Here is a 14,715-nt window from a genome sequence, read left to right on the forward strand (position 1 = left end):
CCATTGTCATAGTCCCTTCACTTGGCAATAACCACCATTGGCCTCTCAATGAATCTGCTTCCAGACTTCCTTATATACACACACATGCTTTTTTTCATAAATTTGGAATTTTATTATACATAGCATTTTGTAGCTTTTACTTAATACATTATGAACTTTATAAACTTTTTTAATAGAAAAATTTTGCCTCTTCTGCTTAGTCAGTGAAAACACAAGACAATAAAAACAATTTCTAGCACTCTACTGCTTGAAAAATAAGGAACCCTTCATTGAATAAAAAAGATCAGCACACTGATAGAGCCAGGACCCAGCCTACTAGGAGCTGCTCCCCGAGACAGCCCCCCCAAACACATCTGATCAAAGACTCCACGGACTCCCAGGAATCTCTCTCTCATTTGTCATCTCAAGAGCTTATAGACAGAGACCCGGCTCCGGGTCTTCACTCTGCAACCACCTGCTGTGTGTCCTGAGACAAGCTATTTTACCTCTTCAAACTTCAGTTTTCACATAGCTAGAGTACAACATGGAAAAAAAAAAAATCAATCTCATGTGGGTGTCACCAAGATTAAGGAGACAATGTGCTCAGAGGGCAGTTACGGAGCCTGAAGTGGGATGGGTGTTTAGCAAACATTAGTTAGTTCCTTGCTTTCTGCCCTGCATCTCCCCTTTGCGAATCTTCATCCTATTTAGAGGACCCCAGCATGTCATCTTCTTCTGCTACCCTCGGGAAAGAGGCTTCAAACATGGGCACACATGCAAAAATGAACATTGCTGTGACATTTTTAATAGCAAAAAAAAAAAAAAAAAAATAGAGAGACTCTAAATATCCATCAACCAGGGAATGTAAATAGACTATGCTACATCTATGCTATAGAATATCATACAGAGCTTTTACAAACAACTACTGATGGATATGTCTATAACTTCAAGATACATTATTGAATGGGAACAAAAAAGAAGTTAAGATATAACACCTTTTTATTATTTATTTAAAAGAAGAAGTAAGGCCAGAAATCATCATGGTATATTTCCACAGAGGGCTGGGGATGTAGTTAAAGGGGGCTTTAGAATAATTCTAGATCTTTCAACCTTTTTTTCATTATGGTTCTCTCTAAGGAACCTTTTAAGATGTTCCTTTCATGAAATTTTAAAACCACAGACATGCTGTATATCTGTTTATGTGCTGTGGCCCACTGGAGGGCCACAAACCACTGTAAGACCCGGGATATTTTTGCCATCCGAGAACCAACTTTCTCCCCCTTTGGGGCAATATCACCCCTGTTGAGGATACATGGCCTAATTCATATATTTTGTGTGTGATTAAAAATTAATAATTTTTAAAAAATTCACACCTGCACTCAGCACGATGTGAAACCTTGTGGACAGTATCTCCTTTGCTAAAACTGTTTGTGGGCTGAGCCTGCCAGTAAGGCCTGGGTTGGGGGTTAAGGGAAATGCAAACACAGACTTTAGCCATGCTAAAGTTTCTGTTTCTGTTTGTACTGAACAGGATGTTGACAACGCCAGAAAATGCACAGCACTGCTGTGGCTGCAACCTGCTCTTGATATTGTTTGGGGTGTGCCTGGTGTCCCTCAGTGTTTTCTGTTCCTTGAGAGCTTCCAATGGAGCTAATGTCCCAGTGACTGTGCCTGCCTTCACTGAGCCCAGGGAAAGACTGTCGGGTCTCCCGGTGTTCCTCCTATGCTCCTTTGGTCTTTCTCATACCCATTCCCACCCAGTCCTGTTACTTTGGGGTGCCTCCAGACCCCATATCTGCACCTCCTCTTCTCTACGCACCCCACTCCTTAGGTGATCTCATCCAGTATGACAGTGTGAAACCAGTGGCACTATTATATCTCCAGCCCAGACTTCTCCCTTGAACTTCTCCCTTCATTTGGGAAGAGTCATCTTCCTAAACGCCTACTCAGTATCATTACTTGAACATACAGCAGTCCCCCTACCCATAACCATGATTTCAGTTACCCACAGTCCACTGCAGTCCAAAAATATTAAATGGAAAATTCCAGAAACAATTGCATATTGAGTAACGTGATAACATCTCACACTGTCCTGCACCATCCCACCCAGGATGTGAACCATCCCTTTGTCCCGCATACCTAAACTGTACATGCTCTCTGTCCATGAGTCATTTAGTAGCCATCTCAGTTACCAGATCGAATATCACTGCATGGCTGTGCTTGTGTTCAGTAAACTCTGATTTTACTTAATAACGGCCCTGAAGCACAAGAATAGTGATACTGACATAGTGTTATAATTGTTCTATTTTATTATTAGTTATTGCTGTTAATCTATTAAACTTTATCACAGCTACGTGTGTGTAGAAAAAAACATAGTACATTTAGGGTTCAATTCTATCCATGGTTTTGAGATAGGAAGTACTCAGTTTCCATGGCTTTGGGTTTTGGGACACATCTCTGGGTTTCAAGCCACTCCCCAAGGTCTCAGTCCCCTCCTCTAGGTGCTCCCCTAGAGAAAAGTTACTGTTGCTTTTTGGACCTATTTTTGGCACCAACAAGGGGAAACTGAGACCTCAGGGGGCTGACTTAGGAAAATCCAGTAGCTGGGCGTGCTCAGTAGAAGGGAGTTTATCCTTTGAATGACCTTCTACTAGAGAAGCTGGTGAGCACTGAATTCCTAGGTGTTTTCCAGGGGGTATGTTGTAATTCAACCAATGAGTAGGCTCTAAAAGGAGACCAACTAAGCATGTGCAAGACTATGTTACATAACTGGGAACCACCCCCTTAGTTGGATATTCATTAGATATCATGAATATGTATTAGATAGTGAAACTATAAAAACTGAATCCCAATAGAAGGCAGGGCTGCTGCTGCTCACTCTCTCTACAGCCAGCCCATACACACTTCACCTGAGATGTGTATTTCTTTCTTTCTTTTTGTATCAAACTTGCCTTTAGCAGGCTGTGCTCCCTCTGGGGCCAGTCTGAGCTTTGTCTGTAAATGCATATTCTCCCACCCTTGCTGCCTCATATCTTCTAGGGCTTTGCTCAGATATCCTCTCCTAATGAGACCTTCTTTTCCTGTCCCAGGTAAAATTGCAGACTTTCTTTCTTTTTTTTTTTGTTTTAAAAAAAAAAGATGACCAGTAAGGGGATCTTAACCCTTGGCTTGGTGTTGTCAGCACCACGCTCAGCCAGTGAGCTAACTGGCCATCCCTATATAGGATCCAAACCCGTGGCCTTGGTGTTATCAGCACCGCACTCTCCTGAGTGAGCCACAGGCTGGCTAAAAATTGCAGACTTTCTAAATCACCATACAGTTTGCTTAGTTTTTTTTGCTGTCCTCCCAACTAAATATATAGTTTCTCTATGAAAGCAAGGATGTCTGTCTGTTTTGTTCACTACTATATCTCTAGCTTCACAAGTGATGCCTTGAACTTGGTAGGCACTCAATGAGGATTTGCTCAATGAATAAACCCCTTATCATGTTATTAAAGTACCAAAAAGTTACAACAAAAAAAGAAGTACCCTCTTAACCTTCCATCTCACACTCAGCAGCTCTGTCAGCTTAGGAGAGGTCTCTGAGCTTAAAAGCATTCCCTGCCCCCCCCCCCCCCACCAGTCTCTGAACAACTCAAAGGCCAGCCAGCGCTTTCTGTGGCTGAGCCAGCAAACACCACTGGTGATCAATTGTTTTACAAGCTCAGCAATTTGCCTAAGGTCCAGCCAAGGAAAAAAGTCCTTCTACTCCCAGGCACCATTTCTCTCTCTGCAGCTTCACTTGAGCCACAAAGAAGCCAGGATCTGTCAAGCTCTGAGTTCCATTCATGGAAAGCCCTAAAACTTCCTTCCTCCCTTAAGTCAGAATCCTTTCCTCTCCTGGTTTGGAAGAAAACCAGAGGTGTTAAAACCGAACATCTTGACCAAATTTCCTGCAGGCAAGCTTTCCCTGGGCTTACTCACTCCAACACACCAGCCCCTCCTGCCAGACCCAGTCGGAGCCAGACTTCGCAGTTACTTGCTCCAACAGCAAACCTGGAACCCAATTCCAAGCTGCACCGTGTTCGCAGCTGGCTCCATGCCTGTCACCAAGAATCGGCGACAACAGTTCCTTAAATCAGACCCTCTGGTATCAAATGAGAACACATCAGTTTTGCAGGAAATCAGCTTTCCTGGAAGTGTCTCTGAAGTCTGTTGAGAAAAGTGGAGTCTGTACTGCTTGAGTAATAGGAAAGGCCACCTGCAACTTTTATAGAACTTCTTCTGAACTTGAAACTTCTAAGACGTTAAGAAAAAAATAATCTCCAAAATGAACGAGGTCCAACTGCATAAGGATTCATTTCCCATCTTCTTAAATAAGCACAGCCACATGGCTCTTATCTGCTATAAAAACCAGACAGTCTGGGGGGCTGGGGTGGGGGGAAGGCAGTAGAGAGAACTGGTTCCAAGCAGTGTTGGAACCTCTGCTGGCTGTGTGTCCTGAGCAAGTTCCTTAACCTCTCTGAGCCTTAACTTTATTCAAGAAATGGAGTCCACCCTGCCAGGCTGCTGAGAAAGTTAAATGAGAAATCCTACATGAAAGCCTTCTGTAAACCATTAATAGGACTAAGTAAAGTGGTCATCACATATATTATATGCCACTTGTGTTCAGAACTCTATGAGGGGCACCACGAGCAAACATGATGGGGAGAAATAAAAGACAGTCATCTCCCTTGCCTTCAAGAAGCTTCACCTTCAGCTGGGAAAACACCATGCACAGGACCACGGAAGATTTAGCATTTGCAAAGCAACACACCAAAAAAGCACACACCTCCATCTGCTGCTTTCCCGAGTGTCCACTGGGTCTGCATGTTTGGATTCTAATATCTGCCTATGTATCCACCAATCTGGCTACTTCCTGGACTGCAAAAGGCCTCAAAGCTGTCTGTAAACTAAGTCTCTAAATCCAATCCAGATGGGATGACACGCCATTGCAGTCCATGTTCTCCCTCTTCGGGTCCAGCTGTGGCTGACGTCCTCCCATCAACCACTAGCCAGTGCTGCCAACCACCCTCCTCTGCAACTTGTCCTGTCTTTCCCAGGGATGCCCCACATGACATCGATCATCTTGTCCACCTCCAATGCAGCACTGTACAGAATACTCTCTACTATGTCCCCAGGCCAGCTAAAAAAAGGAGAGAAGAAAGAAAAAGGGATTAAAATGCAGCAATTAGCAAAAGGAGAAAAAAGAAAGAAGAGAAAAAAAAATCAGAAAGGGAGAAAATCAAAGGAAAAATGAGGAACACAAATAACTAGTATTTGACATCTGACTTTCCAGCTTATAAAGGGCTTAAACGCACATTCCATGATGTGTGCCTCTTACATTCTGCAGGGCTGAGTAAGCAAAGCAGGGAACGTTATATCCGTTGAGGAAACGTGCAAACTGAGGCTTGACAAAATCTCATAGACGGAGCCAGAGCTAGGACGGAGCCTGGCTTCTCATTCCATGAGAGCTTTTCCCACTACCAGCAACTGTGCGGCTTCAACACAAGACTGACGAGTCAGTGTGTGGAGGCAGATCGGAGGCAGGAAGAGTAGATGCGGCTATTCACACTGGCCAAACCATGGAAAAGACCCAAATGTCCACCAGCTGATGAACGGATAAACAAATGTGGCCTATCCATGTAATGGAATATTAGCCAGTCATAACAAGGATACATGCTACTATGTAGACAAACCTTGAAGACATCATGTTAGGTGACAGAAACCAGACACAAAAGGCCACATATTCTGCTTGCATCCCTAGAAATGCCTCGAATGGGCAAATCCATAGAGACAGAAAATAGATTAGTGGGTACCAGAGGCTGGGGGTTGGGAGAGAGAGAGAATAGGGGGTGACTGCCCAGTGGATGCGGGGTTTCTTTTTCTTTTCTTTTCTTTTTTTTTTTTTTGCATAGAAGGGACTTTAGCAATAGTACATGATAAGGTTGGGCTCTCTAGGTCTCTTCCCTTCTTCAGGGGGTTTGGGATGGAAACTGTGCCAGGGGACATTCCCAGTGTGTTGGGGGACTGAGTTGGGGCAGGGACTCCCCAGAAGCTGAGGGCTTCTCTCTTCCTCTTGTGCTCTTGCTGGGGCTGGTGGTCCTGGGGGCTGTCACTCCTTGGAGGCCATGTGGGCCACCACCCTGTTGCTATAGCCATATTCATCGTCATACGAGAAAAAGAGCAGGACAAAGTGGTTGTTGAGGGCAATGCCAGCCCCAGCATCGAAGGTGGAAGGGTGAGTGTCACTGTTAAAGTCGCTGGAGACACGCTGGTCCTCAGTGTAGCACAGGATGCCCTTTGGGGGCCTCCCATGCCTTCTTCGCCGCCTCTCTGATGTCTTCATATTTGGCAGCTTTCTCCAGACGGCAGGTCAGATCCATGACAGACACGTTGGCAGTGGGGACACGGAAGGCCATGCCAGTAAGCTTCCCATTCAGCTGAGGAATGACTTTGCCCACGGCCTTGGCAGCACCAGTAGATGTGGGGATGATGTCCTGGAGAGCCCCATGGCCGTCGCACCACAGTTTCCCAGAGGGGCCATCCACCGTCCTCTGGATGGTAGTGACAGCGTGGACTGTGGTCATGAGTCCCTCCACGATGCCAAAGTTGTCATGGATGAACTTGGCCAGGGGGGCTAAGTAGTCGGTGGTGCAGGAGGCACTGCTGACGATCCTGTGGGTGTTCTCATAGGTCTCACGGTTCACACCCATCACGAACATGGAGGCATCAGCAGAAGGTGCAGAGACGATGACCCTTTGGGCTCCACCCTTCAAGTGAGCCCAGCCTTCTCCCAGGTAGTGAAGACACCCATGGACTCCACAACATACTCAGCACCAGCGTCACCCATTTGATGTGGGTGGGGTCCCGCTCCTGGAAGGTGGTGATGGCCCTTCCCACTGATGACAAGCTTCCTGTTCTCTGCCCTGACTGTGCCATGGAACTCGCCATGGGCGGAATCACACTGGAACATGCAGACCATGGAGTTGAGCTCAATGAAGCGGTCATTGATGATGACAGTATCCACTTTGCTGGAGTTAAAAGCTGCCCTAGTGACCAGGCGCTCAATACAGCCAAATCCATTTAACTCCGACCTTCACCATCGTGTCTTGGGACACGGCGGTCTGGAATGGGAAGGAGCAGAGAGCTGGGGCTTCTTTTTGTGTTGATGAAGATCTTCTGGAACTAGACAGAGGTGATGGTTGCGTGACACTGTCAATGTACTAAATACCAGTGAATTGGATACTTTAAAATGGTGAATTTTATGTTATGTGAGTTTCACAATTTTTCAAAAAGCAAGGGGGGTGGGGTGGCATGGTGAAGAGAAAAATAAAGAGAAAATTGGACACAAAGCAGGAGGAACAGAGAGTTGCCAAAAATTCCTAGGCAAGTTATGAGTGTCTTGAAATCAGGGAGCAAGAGCTCTGAGGTATAAAAGGAGACCTCTCTCCTCTTACACTGAGGAGGCAACAGGATGTCACGTCTGCCCTTAAGTGGGGGCTGCAGACAAAGAAAGAACCAGCAGCCCCAGCCTGGAAGGAAAAATAGAGCAGTGAGCCCAGCGGGAAGGCTGTGGAGGGCTGGGGCTGCCGTCCTCAAGGACGGTGGCTAATGCCACCGGGAGACGCTCAGCATTGACTTCCCTGTCCTTTATATTGATTGGCTCATTCATTCCCCACATATGCATACAGTGAGTGCCCAACTCTGGGCCCAGGCACTACCGTGGGTGTCAGGGATGCTGTGGTGATGGAGTCCTTGGTCACATTAAGTTAACCTCTGGAGGGTAACCATGTTCAAACTCATTGGCTGGTATGACTTAGTTTAATATAATCTGTGGCACAGCCCACTGAGCGTAAACCAAAGCTAATACAGGCAATTTCTTCTCTAATTTTTAACATGTCAATCACATGTGGGGACTGGATAGAGATTAGAGAGATATATGGGACTCGGTTGACAGAACCAACAGTAAGTCACCTCTCAGGGTGAGCTCTAAGCAGAGACCTGGATGCTGAAAACTAGCTATTTCAATTAAAAATTCTGGATTTAGGCCCAGAGTGAGGAATCTAACTTCAGGCCATTTTTCAGACAGAATTCATCCAAAAGACATGCACCCAGTGCCTTCATGGGCCTTCACCTGTGCTAGCCCTGGGAGCCTGCACTGCACACACAGACACACAGCTCTGCCCTCACGGGGCTCACATTCTCATGAAGGAGACACACAATAAACAAGGTTAGGAAATGGAACATGTAGCCTGTTAGCCAGGAATGCGTGTCAGGAAGAAAAATGAGGATGTTACAGACACACTCAGCTCCTGGCTGAGACTCCCCCAAATTGATACCAAGCTCACAGATCCAGCTGCCTGCCCCCAGACAAAAACAAACTGAAATCAAATATTGGTGAAAATGGAAGTCAGCTTTTATTCAGGAATACCAGTGACCTGAGGAGAGATGTTGGGCTAACCCATCTCTCCTGAAGACCTGAAGGAGACTGGCTGGGCTAAAGCCATCTCCAAGCCTCAAGTTTACTGAGGGGTTTCCAAAGAGGGGGTTGAGGGAATGGACTGGAGGAAAATGGAAAGGAGGAGACAGCAGCACGTGAGCAGCGAGGGGTCTGTGTCTCTGAGTCAGGTGCAAGGTCTCACCAAGGCCTCGTCTGATTCCTGCTCCCATCTTTGCTGTTATCTCAGGGTCTGGGTAGTACGTGTGAGTCTGCAGTTTCAGGCTGACTGGAGGACAACTTTACATTCATGTAAATAATGTCATTTTGCTCCATAACCAAGGTTCACAATATCAAATAACCACGGCAAAAGAGGGAACTCAGAGAAATGCATGCCCAGAAAAAAACTGCGCTCTTTTAAAATCTTTCAGAGCCCATGTGGTTTTAGGTCCCAACATGGCTTCAGTCCTGCTCACTCCAACAGGGACAAGTAGGGTGTCCCTGTTTTTCAAGGTTTCGATCCCATACAGAACCATGTAAATAAGTCACCTATCCTCATCCAGGTTAAGAGCCCTTTATGAGATTCCTAAGCCCACCATAACAAAGTACTACAGACTGGATGGCTTACACAACAAATTTATTTCCTTCCAGTTCTGGAGGCTGGAAGTCCAAGATCGAGTTTTTGGTAGGCTTGGTTTCTTCTGAGGCCTGTCTGCTTGGCTTGCAGATGGCCGTCCTCTCCCTGCGTCTTCACACGGTCATCCCTCTGTGTGTATATCTGATGTGATCTCCCTTTCTTATAAGGATACCAGTCATATTGGATGAGGGTGCACCCTATGACCACATTTGGACTTACCGCTTTAAGAACGCTATCTCTAAGGACAATCACATTCTGAGGTACTGGGTAGGACTTCAATATATGAATTTGGGAGGACAATTCAGCCCATCACAGGCCCTTAGTGCCCCCACATCCCTGGGCTGCTCCCCGCCCCGGGACCCCTCACCGTGCTGGGTGTATCTCCCTGATCACTCGCCTGCTTCCCTGTGGATGACAACCCCCCTGGCCACAGGGACCCCTGAGTCTTATCCACTTCGTCTCATTCTCAGCCGCATCCCCAGGGTGTCTCAGAAGGAGAGGGCTGCAGAGAAAGACACAGGAGGGGATGAGTCTGGCGGAGCTCTTACTCCATGTGGTTAAAGCTCGTCTGGGCCAAGAATTTCAGAGAAAGGCTGGTTAAGCCATGAGCCAAAATCATACATGTACCCAGTTCTTTAAGGCAAGCTCTACTTTTCCCTTTAATCCATCCATCCATTCCATCCAGCCAGCCATCAAATATGTAGTGAGCCAGACTTCACAGACACCAAGTGCTTGCCAGGCCAGAGCAGTTACAAGGTTTACGAAGCAACTTTCCTGGCCCTGAGGAGCTCTGTATGTAGAGGGGGAAACAGTCACTGCAGTCCAGCGTGGGAGCTGCCATCGCAGTGGGAGGCCCTATGGAAGCCGGAGGAAGAAACGACTTTGCCTGGAGAGAGACCGGAGGCCACACAGAACAAGGTGTAGTGGGGCTGGGTCTTGACAAGGATTATCATTCACTGGGCAGGGATGAGGGGAAGGGCCTCCGGACAGAAGCAGCAGCTGTGCAGGCACGAAGACGTCAAGGTGCTTTCTTCTCCCCAAGAGAGGAAAACTGAGGAGGCGTGTGAGGGCAGGAAGCCAGGTACAGTTTGTGCAGGGCCCACAGAGGGAGTGCCTTGACGAGCCAGGGGAGCCAGTAGAGATTTTAAGGAGATTTAGATTTGGGGAGGACACCGGGGATGGCCATGTGGGACCTGGAGTCCCTGGCTCAATGGACATACAAAAGTGTTTACTAAGGACCAGGTTAATGGAGAACTTGTCCATCCTAGGGGGGTGTCAGTTACCTTCAAACCACCGCCCTCCAACCTTCTCATGTGGGGTACGGCCTCTAAGCACAAATGTTGCTATTTCTCCCCCAACAAACCCTAGAAAGCCAAGTGCAGGTGACTCTGTGATTATCAGTCATGCCAGCTGCCCGTCTGCACGTGACCCTTTCCAATCTGCCTGCATCTCACATTGGTCCTCATTTGCAAGTGACTTGCAGCTGTGGCTGAATATATATATATATATAGTCATGACGATCTGCAGTGAGGCACAATTAACACCTTCTACTGCTGCTCAAAGAAATCATTTCTCCGAGACTAATAATAAGGCAGACCAGCCACCCAGAGTAACTAAGCACCCCAACCACCTCTGGCAAGCAATTCGGAAACAAACCAGAATGGCACTGGTAGTGTCTGGCACCCCCTAGAGCGATGCTGCGGGCACAGAGGAATGTCAGCATTCAGCATCACATAACACTGGGTTTTCAAACCAGGTCCCACAGAACCCTAGGGGTTCCCGGAGGGAGTGATCCAAGGCCCATGCCACAGTCCCTGGTGGGGGTGTGGAGCGGGGGCAGGGGAGCAATAGCAGGAAGAGTCGTTGCTGTGTCTGGGCCCCCTGAAGCCAGCAGCGGTGAACACCAAGACTGGAAGATCAGAGATTTCAGGCAAGCTCCACTCGCCTGCCTCCCACTTCCATGTCACTGGCTTCTTGGGCCAGGGGCCTGGTCGAGGGCAAAGGGCTCATGCCAGAGTTGGTTCTACAATCCCTGTGGAGTGCCTGGCAATGCCTTGGCCAAGCCCCATTCCCAACATCTCCCCACAGCCAGGGCTCCCCACCCCTAAACATGCTGGGAATGGATTCACACAGAGGACTCTCCCTGCACAGATAAAAAGGCTGGCATCATTTTCACCCTGGCTAGAGGAAATTCATCTGAAATTCTAAACCCTATCAGAACCTCTGACAGACACACCCACCACAGGGCTCCTTAAGGCGCACACAGGGCCTCTTATCTCTCCCTGTGAGCATCCTTAAACCCCAGTGCATTCTCTCCTGATCCCACATTCCTAATCACATGTGTTAGTAATCTGGCTAGAGGGACAAGCTGACCTTTGAAAAAGCCGCATCTCTTTTTTAGCTTTTTATTTTATTTTTCTGCTGAAGATCAAAACTGCCTCTTCTTTTCAAAGCAGGGAGTCAGAAACAGGAAGAATTCCTCGGTCCTCTTCCCTGAGAGAGAACTGGAGAAAAAGGATGAGCAGAGAGCCCTGCAAGTGCCCTCTTGAAAGATCAGGTGATAGGGCCAGGGCAGACAGGTACTGGGACACAGACGGGGCTTCAAAACCTGCAGCCGGCTGACCAAAAGGAGTTGATGTCCCCTTTGCCATGTCACAGACACATCAACTTGAAAACATCTATAGGTCCTGTGGTCCCAAACGAGAGGAGAGCGTTTTCCTGCATACTGAGCAATAACCTACCCACAGGCAGAAAAATCTGTTTACAGGCTAGTTTATCTGTCACCTGATCTAAGATAAAATTCCCCTTAATTACTAACCTGTTGTTAAGATTCTAATCTGGGTCACATTTTATCATACCCAGGGCCGGCTGGGATAGGGAGGAGATTGAGACTATGAAAAGGAATTTCTGGTGCAAGTGTCTCGTCCACATGACTTGCTTGGACAAACATAACTTCAACGATGATGCTAAAACCAGACAAAAGACCTGGAAGAACCAAGACTGAAACTGAGTTAAGATCACAGTTGCCAGGATTCAGAAAGACAAGGTCACCAGCAAAAATGGTGACCAAGAGGTCTGGAGGAACTCTCCAGGAGGCAGGTTTCTTTTACTAAAAAAAAAAGCACATAATAATGGCCAGCATTCTGAGCGATGGGTCAGAAATAAGGGATAATCATGGCAGAAACCACCAGCACACACAGCACGGTGAGGCCGGATCATTCACAATGATCTCTGCGGATTCTCTGCAGAACGTTCATAACGATCCTCTGAAGTGGGCTTCATTATTCCCTTTAAAGATACGAAAACTGAGGTCCAGAGTGAGGCAAGCCTGTGCTCACAGTCTCATACAGCCAGCGTCCACACCCAGCTCTGACTGGCTCTAAACGCCCACTCTCTTCACCACTACCTCCCAAGATGCCACAAACTGAGCACACTCCCACGCGGGGAGTGACCAGTAATCAAATCAGTCCCTCAATGCTTGTTTTGCTCTCCGGCAGAAAATAATAAAGGACTGCTGCCCTACATGCACAAGGTGACTTCATGGAATCTGAGTTACCTGCCTGCAGCAGGGATGTTCTGCTTTGAGTCATACACTCTCTCATCCCCAAACTTTCTCGTTGCCCATAGTCTGTATGTGCAAGATGCTGGATGGGGAACAGAGATTCTGGAAGAGTGTCATTCTGCAAACTCTTGATTGCTATATTTTTTTCCCATGTGAAGCCAAATAATTATCGTGGGTATCAAACCCAGAATCTTGTATTCATCAGCACCATAGTTGAAATGACTAAACTATGGTCCTTCCTTTTTTTTTTTAAAATCAATTTCCTATGCCTGGTTGTGCACTAAGGGCTGAGTCTATAAAGAACAGAGAACCCAATCTTTGACCTTGAGGAATCCACAACGTAGTTGGGGCAAGAGAATTCCAGCCCAGTAGGGTGAATGGTCAGGCGTCTAGAAGAATGTAGGCGAGATGTGTCAGCAGAGTCTTCCCAGGACATTAACACCCAAAACCAAGAAATGAGAACAAGTTTGTGATACTGTGAAACACTTATCTGGTCTCCTGGCATACAACTCTTAAAATCTTTCGAATCTCCAAAGTGATAAGTGTCTTTTTGTATAACAAGTTGACTGGTGGGCTGGCAGCCCCTAGGTAGCTACAGGATGGCCAAGACCAAGGCAGAATTAGAGATGGGACTTTCAGTTCCACCCCACAACCTCTGGAGAGAGAAGACGGGCTGAAGGTTGAGTAAGTCACCAATGGCCTGTTACTGAATCAGTCTTGCCTAGGTAATGAAGCCTCCATAAAAACCCAAAAGGCTTGGGTTCTGAGAGCTTCCAGGTAGCTGAACTCATAGACGTTTTGGAGAGCAAAGAGCCTGGAGAGGGCAAGGAACCTCCAAGCACCTTCCCCCATACCTCACCCTGTGCAGCTCTTCATCTGATTCCTTTATAATAAACTGGTGAGTGCGTAAGTTAAGTGTCTCCCTGAGCTCTGTGAGCCGCTCTAGAAAATTAGTAAAACTGGAGGACTCTGATATACAGCTGGTTGGTCAGAAGCCCAGGTCACAACCTGTGCTAGTGCTTGGGGGTGGGGGGGCAGTCTTGGGGACTGGGCCCTCACGCTGTGGGATCTGACATTATCTTTAGGTAGACTGTATCAGAACTGGATCCAATTAGAGGACACCCAGCTAGAAAACTGGTTGCTGGTGTGCAATCCCCGCACATTTCTTGGTGAACAGAGAAGTACTCTGTGATGATGTTAGAGTATACAGTAGTCTCCACTTATCCGCAGTTTCGCTTCCTGCGATTTCAGTTACCCTCAGTCAACCATAGTCAGAAAATATTAAATGGAATATTCCAGATATAAACAATTCGTAAGTTTCAAATTGCGCATCGTTCTGAGTAGCATGATAGAATCTCACACCGTCCTGCCCAGGACTGACTCATCCTCTGTCCAGCTTATTCACGCTGTTTATGCTACCCTCCCATAAGTCACTCAGTAACCATCTGGGTTATCAGATCCATTGTATTAAAGTAACCCTTATTTGACCTAATATTTTACTAATTATTAGTTATTGTTGTTAATCTCTGTGCCCAACTTATAAATTATACATTATCATAGATAATGTATGTACGTATAAGAAAAAGCATAGTATATATACGGTTCAATACTATCCTCAGTTTTAGGCCTCCACTGGGGGTCTTGGAACATATCCACCGTGAGCAAGGGAGGACTATTGAGTTTTTCTCCTATGTCCTCAGAAAGTTAATCTGGCTAAAAAGGAAAAGAGAAGGGGAAATAGCAAAAAGACAAATAACTCAATTAAAAGTGGGCAAAAAATCTGAATAGACTTTTCTCCAGAGAAGATATGCAAACCCCCAATAAGCACATGAAAAGAATCTCAACATGATTAATAGTCAGGGAAATGCAAATCAAAACCACAATTAAGTACCCCTTCACATCAACCAGTCTGGTTATGATTTAAAAGGTAGTAATAAGTGTTGATGAGGATATAGAGAAACTGGAACTCATACATTGCTGGTACGATTATAAAATAGTGTTGCTGCTTCAGAAAACAGCAGTTTCTCAAATTGTTAAATATATAGTTACTGTATGACCCTACAAGTATATACCCAAGAGA

At 46.5% G+C, this 14,715-nt stretch overlaps 1 protein-coding gene and 1 pseudogene across 1 annotated transcript in view; both read right to left on the reverse strand.

The window, feature by feature from the left end:
- The window catches only part of GAS7 (growth arrest specific 7), a 224,763-nt gene that overhangs the window by 195,974 nt on the left and 14,074 nt on the right, over positions 1-14,715 (reverse strand). The gene's annotated exons all lie outside the window — the stretch shown is intronic.
- Positions 6,112-7,080, reverse strand: LOC134388820 (glyceraldehyde-3-phosphate dehydrogenase-like; annotated as a pseudogene).

Source organism: Cynocephalus volans, chromosome 10 (assembly GCF_027409185.1).
Source record: "Cynocephalus volans isolate mCynVol1 chromosome 10, mCynVol1.pri, whole genome shotgun sequence".
In the NCBI taxonomy this organism is placed as follows: domain Eukaryota; kingdom Metazoa; phylum Chordata; class Mammalia; order Dermoptera; family Cynocephalidae; genus Cynocephalus; species Cynocephalus volans.